This window comes from Cyprinodon variegatus, unplaced genomic scaffold (assembly GCF_000732505.1).
Source record: "Cyprinodon variegatus isolate N-32 unplaced genomic scaffold, C_variegatus-1.0 Scaffold110, whole genome shotgun sequence".
In the NCBI taxonomy this organism is placed as follows: domain Eukaryota; kingdom Metazoa; phylum Chordata; class Actinopteri; order Cyprinodontiformes; family Cyprinodontidae; genus Cyprinodon; species Cyprinodon variegatus.
Genome location: NW_015150563.1, coordinates 137376 through 153626, shown reverse-complemented (window position 1 = coordinate 153626; position 16251 = coordinate 137376). Strand labels below are relative to the sequence as shown.

Below are 16251 nucleotides of genomic sequence, written 5' to 3'. Positions count from 1 at the left end.
GATGATAAATAACATAGTTATGTATAATATATTACAATTCTGACTGTATATCCCTGTTATTATTACACACTGTAGCTTTAACAATAAAAGTTAACAATAACTCTCAACTCCCAATAACAGATGATACTCAGCCTCAGCAATGAACGAAATAATGTCTGTTCTGTAGGCTAATGGTAAAAATAAATTAACAAATGAGCTAATTAACAAAAAAATACCTCTTGTGTAGCAAAAATAATAAAAAATGTACCAAAAACGAACAAACATATCAATAGACTATCTTTACTTTCGGAGTCCAGGTGGCTTTTCAGATCCCTTGCACCTCCATTGAACACCGAGACATATGTGCCTGCTTTGCACACTGTCCACAAGGCCTCCCATTTGTCTCGACCCGGTCTGAAAGCAGGGAAACTCTTTTGTAAATCGTCGGCAAACATACATTTGCGCTTTGGCATGTTGTTGGCGTACTGACAGCCACGTTATCTATCTTCTGAACAGAGCTGCCCGCACTGACGCGGCTCAGGGATTACGTCACCATGCGCAGCCGTGCACAGCCGTGCGCAGCCGTGCGCAGCCGTGCGCAGCCGTGCGCAGCCGTGCGCAGCCGTGCACAGCCATGCGCAGCCGTGCGCAGCCGTGCGCAGTGGCCTAGTGCCTGTAGATTTAATGGTCCAATGAAGGTAATTTAAAAAATCAGGACATTTTCCTTACTTTCTAAAAAAAACCCGGGACAGGACGTGAAATCGGTACATGTTCCGGGAAATACGGACGTTTGGTCACCCTAGTTTAAAAAAGCTGGGCTTCTCAGGACCATACTCAGAGTTACAGATTCAAATGAACACATATCTGTTGTTTTCTTATTGAACAGAGAATCAGACTGCAGAGCTTCTACATATCTGGAAAATAATTTTCTCTGGTATGATTATATTGGTAGACAGCTTCATAAATATTTTTTAACGGAGCAGAGACACAATTAGGGACAGCTGCAGATATAAAGGTGAAACAGATTTACTGGGATATGCAACATGTAATAAAATATATCTCCAAGTTTACAAGAAAAAATATGCAATGCTATAATAAAATTTAACAGATCTTTTTGTCTTTTGTAGTTCAACAAGACTCAGAAATAGCTGTGCCAGCAACCTGGAGGCAGTCAGACTCACAGGACACAGACTTAAAATTAAAGTATAATGTATGGATGGATGGAAGTGAAGTTGTGTCAATTCTAGAGATGCATGATATATTGATGTTGGCATCAGTATCGGCTGTTATTCGTTATTTTTTTATACATTAATGGTTTTGAGCCCTTTATAAAATAATGCACTAAAGGCAGGCATCTCTCTATAACTATAAATACCACAAATGTATTGTGATTCTCTTGTGTTCTCAACAATAGTAAAGCATTCAATAAATATATGTTTGAGCTCATTCTTGGAAAATATAAACCCTATTGAAAGCGTTCGGGTTGAGAGGCTGTAGGTCCATCAGTCACTATCCTTAGAGCATGTGAAAAAGAGGAAATCATCGTTGTTCAATACTGTAGAGCATGTATTGTTTACGTTTCGAACAGTCTAACTAGGGAGTACCAATATGGCTGCTGGTGACTTCCCAGCTCCGTGTACTATGAACGGCCTGTCAGCAATCCAGTGAATAAATGGAAATCAGTGAAGAATTGATACACTTGCATGGGGAAGATTTCTGGCTACTCTACATGAGAAATTTAAGCTATTTTAGATTTTTATCCTCTCCTTGCATTTATGCATTACTTAGTTTAACGATCGGTTTAATAAGTTTATGTTGGAAAACTGTTTTTTTTTCAGCCCCAATTTGTCATTTTGCAATCATGTTGTTTATTTGTATGTTTCACATTTTACTTTATACTTTGAAACGGCTGATTTTGCTTTTAAGTGTCCGTCTGACTGCATCATTTCAAGCCAGCAATAACGCAGTACCTGAGTAGCCATTTTACTAAGTACATTTTAACACATTTGCAAATTTGAATGACTACTTTTGCTTGAAAAAAAAAAAAAAAAAAAAAAAGAAATATTTACTGGTGTTAGTTTCTGGGGGAACTGCACCTGCCACTGCAAACAACCAACTGGCAGATTTAGAGTGTCAAAAACATTAATACATCAACACATGATGATATAGATACATTTTTTACTCCCATAACTGTTTACTCCTTATCGGAAAGAAAAAAACTACTCGAATTATTAACATTTCTGTTATATAACATACCTAGGGTTATTTTATTCTAATTTATATACAAAGTGAAAGTTATAGTGAAGAGCTGTACAAATAAAAATGTGGAAAAATATTTTTTTGGTTGCTGTGGTATTGAATGTATTCACACTTTTTTGGAAGATATGTTATCTGTCTTTTTGGTTCATACTAGACGTGTTTTACACGAACACTTCCATAATCCATTTCAGAATTTCTGAAATATTTGAATCAAATGTATAGATTCTTACTGTTCTTGAAAAAATATAAAAAGAGAGGTACTGTTTGCAGCCACAAAATAAACAGAACTTCCAAAGAAAAATTTACAATAAGATTCAACCAGGACCATCTGCTGGATATCTTTTAGTTTTACACATTAAATAATAAACATTAACAATTAAACCAGGGAAACAATATTTATACATCATACTGTAATACTATGCTTATTCAAGTTCATAAAACATGAAGAGCATGTTTTATATCTATATGATTTAAAAAATTCTGACCTTTTTTGTTTATATATCTTTTTTTCCAAGAAAATGTTGTTTGTCACCAAAGATTTGGTACTTAAATTGATATCTTACCCCTGGTTTAGAAAAAAATAAGTATTTTTATAAAATATAGATGTGGCAGCTTCCTTTAAACTTTAATATATTAAAAGTTGTTCAGCTTAATTTCTATGTCACTTTCATGCTCTTTTTTTGTTGCTGTTATATTCTATCTCTTGTGATTCAGACATATGTCAGTTTCACGTGTTTCTTTGTTTTTCTTCGTTTATCCCTAAACATTATTGAACCCAGTAATTCCAAAACGGAAAACCTACATTGTTTCAGTTTTGACAATCAACATAAATTTTGATATCCGTAGTTTGTGTTTAAAATCTTAACACTTTTGCCATTTATCTTTATCAACACAAGAAGTAAGAATGAGTTAGAAAAAAAAAAATTAAGTAGAAATAACAACATTAAGCTTTCCTGATAACTCTAAGTTTTCTAAACCTGAAATCAGGGAAACTCTGAGTTTTCCGTTCTCCTCAGAGCACACCTGGTCAGTAGCAGGTTTTCTTAAGTAAACTAAGATTGTCCTCCGTCTCTGGTCTCTTTAAAGCAAATCACGCTGTTTTGTTGTCTTTAGTCAGATTTTTGTCGTAGTTTTGTGCATAAAAAAAGAAAAATTTCAGTCATTAGGTCTTTAACATTAGCTTTTTTAAACAAACATTGCAAGTACGTTTGATGACGATCTTATTAAAGAATGATCTACACTTTTCACGAGAGAATTAAATATTTATAGGGTGAGGATTCTACAACTCGACAGGATATGAGATATATTTGTTTTTAGTTTGTTTAATATAAGCGACATGTGGATTAATGAATTTTTTTTTATTCATTATTACAGTACATGAAGAACTACTGAAATTATTTTCATATTACACATAAATAGATGAATTCCGTGAGGGGGAAAAGGAATTACTTTAGGGTTAGGATTAGGATTCATTCAGTGATAACCTATAAGTCTACTGGCACAATCTCCAGCCACAGGACTGATAACTGCTAATAACGACCACTTAATGAGACGATAACATCCGAAGCAGCTGGAAACAGCCAGAGTATTTACGGGGTTTATACAGGAATGAATTAACCTGACTCCGCTAGATGGATTTGCTCCGCATATCCATTTGGAAACCTTAACTTGCAGTAATTTTGGGAAGGGGCGAAAATACTGGTTAGCTGATTGGCCTATGTTGGTGATAGACGGGCCAAATAAACCAATCAGATCAACGAAGCATATGACGTACTAACAGAGCGACGACGAAAACACAACCACAAGCCAGGCTACTCTTGCCGAAACCAGTCAGGAGAAGAGCAAAAACATCTTTTCCTCTGAGAAAAGCCTCCAGAGCAGTGCTTTGCTCTTCTTTCAGTGAAGAAATACTCTGTAATTCCGATAAAACTTGCTCGATAGCCACGCTGTTCTTTAGACTGAACTGTCGCGCTTCTCGTTGCGTCACACCTCAACCCGCTTCAAAGCCAACGCTGATTGGACGTTCGTTTGGTGAACGGCTCCAAATTTTCTTCAATGGAGAGTCTCCAGACTGATCTGCGAATGAAACCTTGAAAGCTCGCGAGATCAGGATGGTCTCACGAGGCTAGGAATGAATAACTCTAACTCAATGCTTTTTAATGCTCTTAGAAATAATTTTAATGCCACCAACAGGTACCCGTTGACAGGCTGCAGCCATTTCCCGAATTCCTCGTTTTCCAGCCACTTTTGTTGAAATTTGCTTTTTTCACCCCATTCTCTAGCTTCTCATTCTCTTCTTTTCTGAACATACAACTTTGTGATCAACCGTGATATCATATGTCTGATGAAATTATTTAAATAAAGCATTTTAAATGCCACAATAAACACATTTAATGAATTTTAATGCCAATTAAGGCCTCAATTTAAAAAATAATATTTTAATGAGTTAATGATTTTTAATGACCCGCAGAAACCCTGATTTACTGTGTAAAGAAGACAGAATCAACATGAGGAAGAACCCATGAGATGATGAACAGGTTCTATATATTAGAACAATGTTTTTTAGACTTCATTTTACATAGATTAATTGATCCACTAGCATGCAAGCTGTTTTTGATATGTATTAGTTTTACTGAATATGTATTCCTAATATATAAAAAAATAATTTTTTCCTTGCCTAAATGACCATTTCAAACAAAATGACATTCTTCAAATCTAGAAAAAATATTCTGGATGTCTAGAAATTTATTTCAGATTTACATATTCCTATTGTTACATGTCTTTCTTTTTATTATCCCAAATGGGAGGCAGTGAAAGGCGTACCTCCCAATTGGGGTTATAAAGGTCGTCAACCTCCTTCCATCCTCGTGCAGGGGGATCTAGTAAAATCCACTTGCTGCATCCAATGATGTGAACACCCTTGACCCGGCCAGCCTTGGCATTATTTCTTCTGCAGTGGGCATTACATACTTTTCAGTATCAAAACTCTCACTTATTTAGTTTTAGCACTGACACCATTGCAGCACATCACTCTGTTGGCTGAGTAATCTTCTCTATAATGCCTTCATTCTCCATGCGCTGCAGTTCTATCTTTACCAGTGCTACAAGTGGTAGAGGTATCCACTGTTTGCACTGCATATGGCTCAGCTTCCTGTTTTAAGACTATTCTTACAGGGTCTGTTTTCAGTAGTCCACTTGAGCCAAAAAAACCACTAGCCTCATCCACTCGCCTCACTAAACCCATTGCCACAGCTTCAGGACGGCTCAGTAGGCAGTTTCCTTCCCCTTTTATCATATAACCTTGGAATGTATACACTCTCTCTTTGGTGGTCCGAACATCCCTGTGCACCTGATGTCAACTCTTGGGCTGGAGAAGCGTGTGTCGGAAGGGTTCAGTTGTATTTTGGGTTTAATCTTCTTAAATATGTTTTCATTGATGACTGTAGCATCAGCACCTGTGTCGTTTTCAAAGTCTATTGGTCTGTCGCATATTTTCAAGCTTGCAGTTCAGTTATCCTGGCTATTTTCTCCTACTTTTTCAATAAAGTACATCTGTTTAACTTCTTCAGTAATTTCACTCAAAGCTTTGGAGTGGCATTCACGCTCTCAATGTTAACTCTTGTGACATTAATTGCACCTAATTTTCAGAGCTGGGTACCTTCTCTCTTCAGTGTGCTGTGGTTTTCTGCATTTCCCACATTTTCCACGGTCCCCCATCTTTTAGGTTGTCGGGCTGGTTTCTCCGTTCCGCTGCCAGCTCTGTTTCTTTTACCAGCTGTCACAACGTCTGACAAAATCAACATCCGCAGGTCTGGTCTCAGGTAAGTTGGCTTGCAGACTGACTGGTTTAGTTATATGCTCCCCCTGATGTTCTTGCTCGATGACCTGCGCTAACATCAAGTCTGCCATTAGCTGGAGCCACTGGGAGAGCTCTTTGTCTTTTATTCCTACAGCCAGGCGGTCTCTGAGATGCTATTCCCTTTTGTCCCCAAACTAACAGTGCTCCGCCAGCTCGTACAGCGACCAGATGTACATCTTCACTGTTTCGCCTGCCTACCTGGCCTGCTGGAAAAAGCAGGCCAGGTAGGCTGTATGACTTGAATCTCCCCGACTTTCTCATTTAGCTTCGTGGTGAGCCTGCAGTGAGATAATCTCTGGTTCCACTCCGGCCACTCCGTGGGGCAGCCAAACTTAAACTCACTCGGTGGAGAAAACTGCGGCATCGTTACACTATTCTAGATCCCACTTCTGACACTATGTGATATCGCAGGTAATAGACTATGGTTGTGTGCAAGAGAAAAGGACCATTTAGATGATTATCAGGAGGTTAATTTTTACTTCCTTCATGCAGGTAGCACCAACACGCCAACAACCTACAACCATGTGCGCATGCGGGCATTCTCACAGGTCTTAAAGTCACAGATCTCTTCATTCATCACACCCTTGAATTCATTTATTTATTGTAACACCTATTCTTACTTTGGTCAAATTTTTTAAGCCATGTAATGCTAGCTCTAATTGTGCTATTAAGTGCTCCCACAAACCTAATTGCACTGTATTAAAATTTTTTACATTGTAAAAAATAAACCACCAGCTCATCTTTTGTGTTACTGTTGAGACCACATCACTTGGTAGTCTAGTTATAGGTCTAGGTCCAGGTATGGAAGATGTAGAGTTGCCATTATCGTGGGGAAATTTAACAGCACTTTGCACAGATGGAAATCTTTTAGCTCCTGTCACACCATGACGATTTAGCCAGCATATGCCTGACTTGCAAAAAATACATAGAAAGTTCACCGTATGCTAGTGTTTTAGGAGATTCTGGAACATTAGGCATACATGGATAAATCGTTAAGGTGTGAGAGGGGGTTTAAGGCTTGGTTTAAGTCCACTCTGAACTGCAACTATGAAACCTATTACAAAGTTACTGCAATTATACAAATAGAGAACTAAATGAAGGGTGGTGGAGTCACATATATAAAGTTCAAATACTGCAGTAAGTGGTCTGATACAGGCAACAGCTTTCAGTCAGTCCTTCTGCTCTAGCAGAAGCTCCCCTCTAGATCTGGAACTTCCATTTGTTAGTGTCTGTGTTATCTTTCAGTCAAAACATGCAGAGGTTCTCTTGACTCTCTACCAGTGACTAAACATTACATCACATCAAATTTAAGTATTTGGTAAAGTGGTATCCGAAGTAGCAACTGCTTGATTGTAACATCTGATTTAATATTCGAAGACAAAGGTTATGTGTGTAAAGGAAATGTATACAAAAACAACATAATTCCAAAATAATAAATTCAGTGACAACTAACATTTAGCATTTTTTCTCAATAGGTCTTAAATCGAGTTGGTGAAACCTGCAGCATTCCTGAAGAGAGACAATAAAATATAAATAAATAAAAAAATAACAAAGACAATAAGAACTTGAAGGGGACTGAATGTAAGAGAAACATTACTGGAAAGAAGCAGGAAATTAATGCTGAAGACTGTAAGCAATAGCAAGTAATGCAAGACATTGGATGGAGGACTACACCCGCAGTATCATGGGAGTAGTAGGCAAATATAAAAAAAAAGACCCTATTTGAAAGTATCGACTGACTTAATAAAAGGTGAAGGTGAAAAAGGTAAAGAAAAAAATGAAAACCTCATAATAGTTGTTGATATCTGAGAACTATAAAGGTGCCAATAAAAATGCTAATAAAGGAGGAATAAGTGCACCAAAAATGCATATACTGCCCCCCACCTGGAGATTTTAATTGTTTTTTTTTATAAAGATAATAAACTACTGTCTCTTTACTTGGCCTAATACCTGCCTTACACTAACTTGAATGATCAGGGTTGAAATATCAGAGCCAGCTTTCCCTGTGATGGCAATAATGCCAAACAATATTCTAAATATTAAATCCTTCTCACAGTTGCAGCAGGAAGTACCTTTTAATCAGTGTTATAGTTTTGCTAAGCTGTTTCATTTTTTAATAAAAAGATAAAGATTCGTCAAATCTCAGTTTTATTTAGGGTAAAAGTAACACATATAATTTAACTGAAAATAAAAGCTGATTGGTAAAAATAATAAATTTCCGTATCAAAGTCAGTACTTACCATAATCTGTATTTCTCTGCAAACTAGAAATCAAACAGAAAGTAACACACAGAGGAATAACACTTGGCAAATGAAAAGTAGATCAACGTAGGTAAGCTTAACTAAACAGCTTGACAGAAAACCTCCTTTCTTTCAGCCCAAAAAATAATGCAACTGTCAGAGCTTGTTCAAAGTTTTTTGAAGGATCAATTGAAGAGGCGGAGCCAGCAAGTTGTTATTGTAGATTTATTGAAGGAGGTGGCAACATGAATCCAGGAACAATGAGGCAAGGCATATTTCCCTTAATTTTTCTGAATTTAACAGTGGTGTCAAAAGTACACACATTTGTTACTTAAGTAGAAGTATAGATACTGCAGTTTAAAAACACTGGTAAAAGTTGAGGTATCAACTTGACCTCTTTGCTCAAGTAAAAGTGAAAAAGTATGTGCTCCAAAGACTGCTTAAAGTATACAAGTATAGAGTAACCTTTAAAAAAAAAACAGCCAGATGCCACTATATGAATTGGAGGCTCAATTTTTTGAAAAATTATTTGAGATAGGGCCAAGGACGAAGGAGGTCTTGTTGGTCTCCATCTCCCGATACGCTCTCGCCTGTGTCCGACCTTTCAGACATTTTAACATCTTATTCTGAATCCAACATTGTAGCATGGCATAGACAATTCACGTTTACAGTTTGAAGAACACCTGCTTGCTTTGATGATTTCCTTTGGCGTCAGCACAAATTTGACGAATAGCTAACCAATGAGTGTTTGCGTTATATGACTCATGCATTTACACTAGATGTGGATTGTGCCAATGATCTGCATTGGATGGCGCAAATGACTTGGAATAAATATTTATAAACATTAAACCGAAGCCAAGAGTAACGCGAAACATTCGTTTTTAAAATGTAAGGAAGAGAAAGTACAAATACTTGTGTGAAAATGAAATGAGTAGTGGTCAGTAGTAGGAAGAAAAATAAGTAATGGAGTACAGTATAGATACCTAAAAACTGTACTTAAGTACAGTAACAAACTATTTGTACTTTGTTTCTTGACACCTCTGAAACTTGCTATGCCAGTCTTGCCACTGTCGGTAGTTAAAGGAACAGCTACAGAGACTTCATTTCCATGGAGGTAGCTACAGTATGCAATCAGATAAGAAACAGTTTCTGTTAACAGTATGTTTTAAACAAGAAACACACTGAAATAAGTGCGTTGGGAAAAGAAGGAAGCAGTAAAACTAGAATCTAAAGTGCCTCATATCAGGAAGAGGTGAAATAGCCACTCACCTTCAGGAACACCTCAAACATAACAACCTCTTTGAAAAATTCCAGTCAGGTTTCCGCTTCACCCACAGCACAGAGACAGCCCTAGTCCGAGTCACAAACGACCTCCTCATGTTATCCAATGCTGGCTCTTCATCCCTTCTCATCCTCCTCGACCTTTCTGCTGCATTTGATACTGTCGACCATGGCATTCTCCTAAACCGGCTCAACCTCACTGCTGGACTAAATGACACTGCTCTCAGTTGGTTCAGGTCATATCTCACCAACCGGACAGAATCCATCTCCCTCGGTTGCTCCAAATCAAATCCGCACACAGTTACGTGTGGCGTCCCTCAGGGGTCAGTCCTCGGCCCCATCCTCTTCATCCTTTACCTTACCCTCCTTGGCTAAATCATCAGCTGCCACAATATCTCATTCCACTGCTATGCTGATGACAAACAGCTCTATGTAAATGTCACAGCTGACCCCCCACCCTCACAGTCATCCCCATCAAAACTCACCACCTGTCTGGAGGAGATAAAGGTATGGATGGAGGAAAACTTTCTTCAACTTAATAGCTCCAAAACCAAAGCCATCCTGGTTGGAACTCCTCATCAAACTAAATCATTAACCATAACCAGCATCACTTTTTCTGGTACTAACATTCCGCTTTCATCAACCATTAGTAATCATGGTGTAAGAATGGACTCACAACTCACTTTTGAAGCCCACATAAATCAATTATGGAAGACTTCTTTCTGCCACCTCCGTAACATCTCCAAACTCCGTCCCATTCTCTCCCTCCCAGACGCCGAGAAGCTGGTCTATGCCTTTGTCTCCTCCAGACTGGACTACTGCAATGCACTTCTCATTGGGATCCCTAAAAAGAGTCTGCAGAGGCTTCAGTAAGTTCAAAACTCTGCAGCTAGGATCCTGATGAAAGTGCGGAAAGCACATTACCCCCGTTCTCCATTCACTACACTGGCTTCCCATCCCCACCAGGATAGAATACAAGGTCTCCCTCCTCACACATCAATGCATCCATGGACATGCGCCCCCCCACCCTCAAAGAACTTATCAAGCCACAGAACACGTCCCGCTCCCTTCGCTCCACTCACTCAAACCTGCTCCACATTCCCAGAACCAGACTCAGGACAATGGGAGATAGAGCATTTTGTGCTGCTGCCCCACATCTGTGGAATTCCCTCCCTGAAACCTTGAGGGCACCTCAGTCCACTGAGTGCCTTAAAACATTTCTTTTTACTCTTTTAAAAAAGCTTTTATTATTTTATTTTATTTCTTTTATCTCTATGTATTTCTTTTTTAATGTTTTTTTAAATGCTTTTTTGTAGCACTTTGAGGCCTTTTTAGTGAAAAGTGCATTATAAATTAAATGAATTATTATTATTATTATTATTATTATTATTATTATTATTATTATTATTATTAAATACCTATCTATGCCTTTCTAACTTAAAATCTCTCCAGCAGAAAGGTTAACCCATTTTGGGTTCATTTGTGTTACACTTCTGAGAATGATGGGCCAACTCTTCTCCAGTGAAACACATTTATTTTTGTAGAAACTGCAGAACAGAAAATACAGCAGATTTAAACAGCTGCTCCATGCATCCTCTCTGCTTCATCCAACACTGACCAGTTCCTTCTGCACAGTTGCAGCAGTACAATAAATCTTTTTATCATATAACTCACAGTAGTGAAACAGTTTTACAGGGTGACAGTTGCGTTGGATGTAGGAGTTTGCCCTGAAATCGAAGGATTGACGGTTCAAGCCCCGACTCCGACTTTCAGTGTCGTTGTGTCCTTGGGCAAGACACTTCACCTGCATTGTCTACTGATGGTGGTCAGAGGGCCCGGTGGCGCCAGTGTACGGCAGCCCCGCTTCTGTCAGTGAGTCCCAGGGCAGCTGTGGCTACAATGTAGCTTGCGACCATCAGTGTGTAAGTGTGCGCGTGAATGGGTGAATGAATGTAGTGTAAAGCGCTTTGGTCAAGTCTCCTAACTTGAATAAAGGCGCTATATAAGTACATGCCATTTAACATTTTTAGCATAACCACTTAGCTTAAGGTCTATACATTTCTGCAATATTATCCAAAATACATCACTTCCCTTAACTAAATTAATCAAAATGTATTTTATTACATGACCTAAACCCATCATGAATGCTTAGTGCTCCTCTATAGTACTTTCAAAAGCAAGCCTTTTAAACAAAATGTAAAATGCATTTTAATTTAAATACATTTTAAACAAAATATATCAGCTTAATGAAATCAAAATAGATTACATATCCTCTGCCAATTAGAAAATATATACACAAGACATATTACTGCTTCAACCTAAAAATAACAATGTGGGAGACACAAACTTGAATAACAAGCTACAAACTGAGCTCACACTAGAACCTGAATAACGTGCACTAGATTCTCCTAGCCTTATGCTAATGTTAGCTGCCCATTTAGCTCCATAGTTTGATTTTACAAAAGGTTATGCTACCATCCAGTCACTGCAGGTTGCAGCCAAAACTCTGTTTTTTTACTGATATCAACAGTCTCCGTGTAATTACGCTAGTATTTTAGTTTAGAACATTCCAGTAAGAGGTCTGCGACTCAGCTATGTGGCTAGCTCACACGTGTGGCATTTTTAAAAACACTACAGCAGAACACATTCGGCATAAGTCTTCTTCTTTCTACCGAAAACACTTATGGTATGACTACTGTTGTCTCTACATCATGTATTTACCACCCAGCTTACCTGCAGAACAGAAAATACAGCAGATTTAAACAGCTGCTCTGTGCACCCTCTTTGCTTCATCCAACTAGCACAAGCAGCACCGAGCGCCCTCTGCTGGCAGACCTTAAACTCCTAACTAATACAACAGAATACAAATGTAGTCTGTGACCAGAAAGTAAAATGAGGGGCTAATATTTTAATGACAGTAACTATTTGATAGTGCCACATTTGCAAGTCAAATACTGCAAGTTATATTATATCATCTAAGACCCCAGAATCTTCATCTTTACCTCATTTTAAATATATGGCTTTTTTTTTTTGTGAGCGTTAATGCATGTAAACAGCCAGCTTCCTACTCTTTATATTTTCGATAGGGTCCTCCTTCAAGAGCTTCATTTCTTTTCTTCTTTTTTTTAACAGTGTCCTGTCTGGCAACGTGGCAATAAGAATAATTGTCTTGATGCCAAAAAGAGCCCAACAGATTTTACTTTCAGAAGTGGAGCAGTACAGCTATCGCCATAGTGTTCCACTTGATTCATGCATATAAATAGCTTTATTATAAATCATGCAGGGAGTTTTACAGATTATATGAACACTGCAATGTAAGTCCAACAGGAAAGGAAATACAGAAAAAAGAAGAAAAGATAAAAGAAAGAGGAGATAAAAGGGAGATAATGATAAAACAATTTCTGCTTCATCACCTGCAAAGAGATGTAAAAAGAACAGCATAAACAACGGACATGGAACGAGACATACAATAAAGTAACACCTTGATACTATCGCTGAAGTATAAGTGGTATTATTTAATCTGACATGTTACCTGAAGATAAGAATGTGGGTTTTCTGTATGGAAGTGAATCTCTGAGTACCTGGAACCGAGCTCCTGTAATTGTTTGTGAAAGTGCACTTGTGCATGTAAAGTTTATCCAGAGAAAAAATGCTCAATAGTGGTTTTGGAGGGCCGAAGAGCACCGAGGCCAGCGCCAGGAGACCCAAAGCCCCAGACGCCTAAAGGGACCCCAAAAGCAAAGGCGACAAGGAGGGGCAAGCCCAGGAAATCCGGCCCCCACCAAGGGAGAAGGAGAGAAAGCCCAGAGGATGTCCCCCAGCCACCGCAATGCCGGAGCCCCCATGAGCCGCTGGGATGAGTCCACAGGCTCCGCCCGCAGCCAGCCACCCCGAGGTGAAGCTGGCCATAGGACCAAGGGATCCGATGCCGAAACCCCGAGCTCCACCAGTGCACCGGCGAGCTCAGGCGCCAACCAGCAGAGGGAGAGCATGACGGGGGGAATGGGCTCCGCACTTGGAGGAGACTTGAGTTGTGCTTGGGAGAGGGAGCAGTTCAGACCCCAACCTGGGAAAAATAAAATAAAATAAAAAGAATGGCTTGTTATGGAAATAGTAATTCTTACCCCAAACACTCCCTAATAGGATAAATAACCCCCCTCACGCTTGGACACATTGTGGCCTTGCAACTCAATCATGTCTTCCCACCCTAGTGCCCCCACTCACACCACACAGTCTCCGTAAAGATGAGCAATAAAAAAAAAAAAAAAAAAAACACAAGACGCACATTCCCCTAATAACACTCACATCCAATAATCCCAGGACCAAGGACCCGGCGGCACCGGTGTTCGGTCCCGGGATTTTTCGATGACCCAATAGGTGTACCTAAAATCCGGATTGGGGGGGAGGGGAGCGGTGACACCGCCATACAAATCCATCACACTAATCAATAGCTTCATTTTAAATTCATCCCAACTCTAGAAGGATGATTTCGGTGAAGAGTGTGAATAAAAAAAAAAAAAATTACAATCCTCATTTACGAGTACTGATTACAGTGAGTACTTGCTTTTTCAATTATGACTATTTTGCTTTTTGAGTTTCCTCAGTAAAATAAGACTAACCTCTTTGCAAACATTGTCTTAAAGTAAATATTTTTGCATTGATGTGGAAAAATTTGCTCTTTGTTTTTGTTGTGTCAGAAGCTATGTTATTGGAAGGCTTACATCCGTATTAGACTTAAAATCATAGCAGCTGAGGAAGACCACCTAGGCCTATGAAAACCTCATTCACTGAAAAATGATAATGCCTCTGTGTTATAGATTCTGAAAGGCCTTGCATCCAAAAATACTGCAAGCAGAAAGAGGATACTTGCTAAAGAAGCAAGGTAGGAGGGAAAAATAGGTTTATTGCCACCACAGCACGTGAGTCAGAATTACGTACTGTATCTGTTACAATGTAACTACAAATACGTTGAAGCACATCATGGGTTTTTTCTGAACTCGTAAATGCAAATACTCTCGACTGTTTAAGGAGCTTCAGAGTGCATCAGGCAAATGCCACAGAGGCCCACAATGCAGCAGACCCGCAGAGCAGATCACCTCAGAGAAGGAGCAAGCGAAGATGTTTTAAATGACAACAGAAGCACAGCAGCAGAGACGGGCTAACAGCGAAGCTGAAAACGAAAACCCTAGAAACCGCTGCTCCCTTCAATCCCACTCTTCAATGTCTGCTCATTGGACAACGAAATGGATGATGTACAACTTGAACTCTATCCAAAAAAGGTTTAGTAACTGCTGTGCTATCTTCCTGACCAAGTTATGGCTTAACTCATCCATATTAGACAACACTGTTAGCCTGGAGGGGCTCACATTATAACCGCCAACTAAAACTTTGAACTCACTAGTAAGATGGATTTTGTCTTGTCTCACCTTTTCATGTCATCCAACATGTCAGCTTAGAAAGTGGCCGTTGTCAGAAAATTTTGATTTCTCCTCTATTATATATTAATTTATCCTATTCACTCTCTATAAAAGTTTTCACTCAGTCTGTTTCACTTTCAAGGTCACACAATTCTCTGCAGGATGGTGTTTGTAGACCAGACATAGCTTCTTCCTATAACAAACCAGATTCTTTCTCAAGGTTTATTCATAACATGTTACTGTTTACCAAAGCGTCTGTAATTTGTTTTGACTCTAACTACTTTTCCATTGTTGTAAGTAAGGGGGAAAGGACGCTGCTCAAGCAGAACAGGGCAGAAGGCTGTGCCAAAAGGTCTGTATGATGAACTGTTCTCTCTTTGCAAAGATATGAATAAATGTGCCGACTGTGTGAAATCCATCAATCTCCGTTTATTAAACTAGGGTGACTAGTTGAATACTTTTTTCCCACGACATTGGCAAACAGTATGACTTCAATATTGGAGTAACATTTATTTCACCCACGGAAAAGCACTACATATTAGACAACACCGTTAGCCTGGAGGGGCTCACATTATAACCGCCAACTAAAACTTTGAACTCACTAGTAAGACCCGAGGATGTGGCTTTGTGTTTACATCAATTCAATTCAGTTTATTTATATAACGCCAATTCACAGCACGCCATCTCAAGGCACTTTACAATTCACCTTATCATACAGTCAAATTGATTCAAATTTTCTCTAATCTATCTAAATTTTTATCTAAATCTTTTATTTAGGCAAACCTATTGAACAAGCAGATATCATACAGGTCCTAGTTCCTGAGCTGTGAACAGGTCATAGCAATGCTTTTCCAACAAGGCAAGGCAGAGCCTATTTATATTGTCCATTCACCAAAAGACTCATTTATATTGCAAAACTCACTATGTAAAAGAAAGAACAACTCAGAGAATAATTGCATTTTGTCTTTTATCACCTTTTCATGTCATTCAACATGTCAGCTTGAAGGTGGCTGTTGTCGGAAAATTTTGATTTCTCTTCTATTATATATTAATTTATCCTATTCACTCTCTATAAAAGTTTTTACTCAGTCTGTTTCACTTTCAAGGTCACACAATTCTCTGCAGGATGGTGTTTGTAGACCAGACATAGCTTCTTCCTATAACAAACCAGATTCTTTCTCAAGGTTTATTCATAACATGTTACTGTTTACCAAAG

At 38.7% G+C, this 16251-nt stretch overlaps 1 pseudogene; it reads left to right on the top strand.

Annotated features, from left to right (window-relative positions):
* Window positions 1-533: 533 nt before the first annotated feature.
* LOC107084850 lies at window positions 534-14780 on the top strand (annotated as a pseudogene).
* Window positions 14781-16251: the final 1471 nt, after the last annotated feature.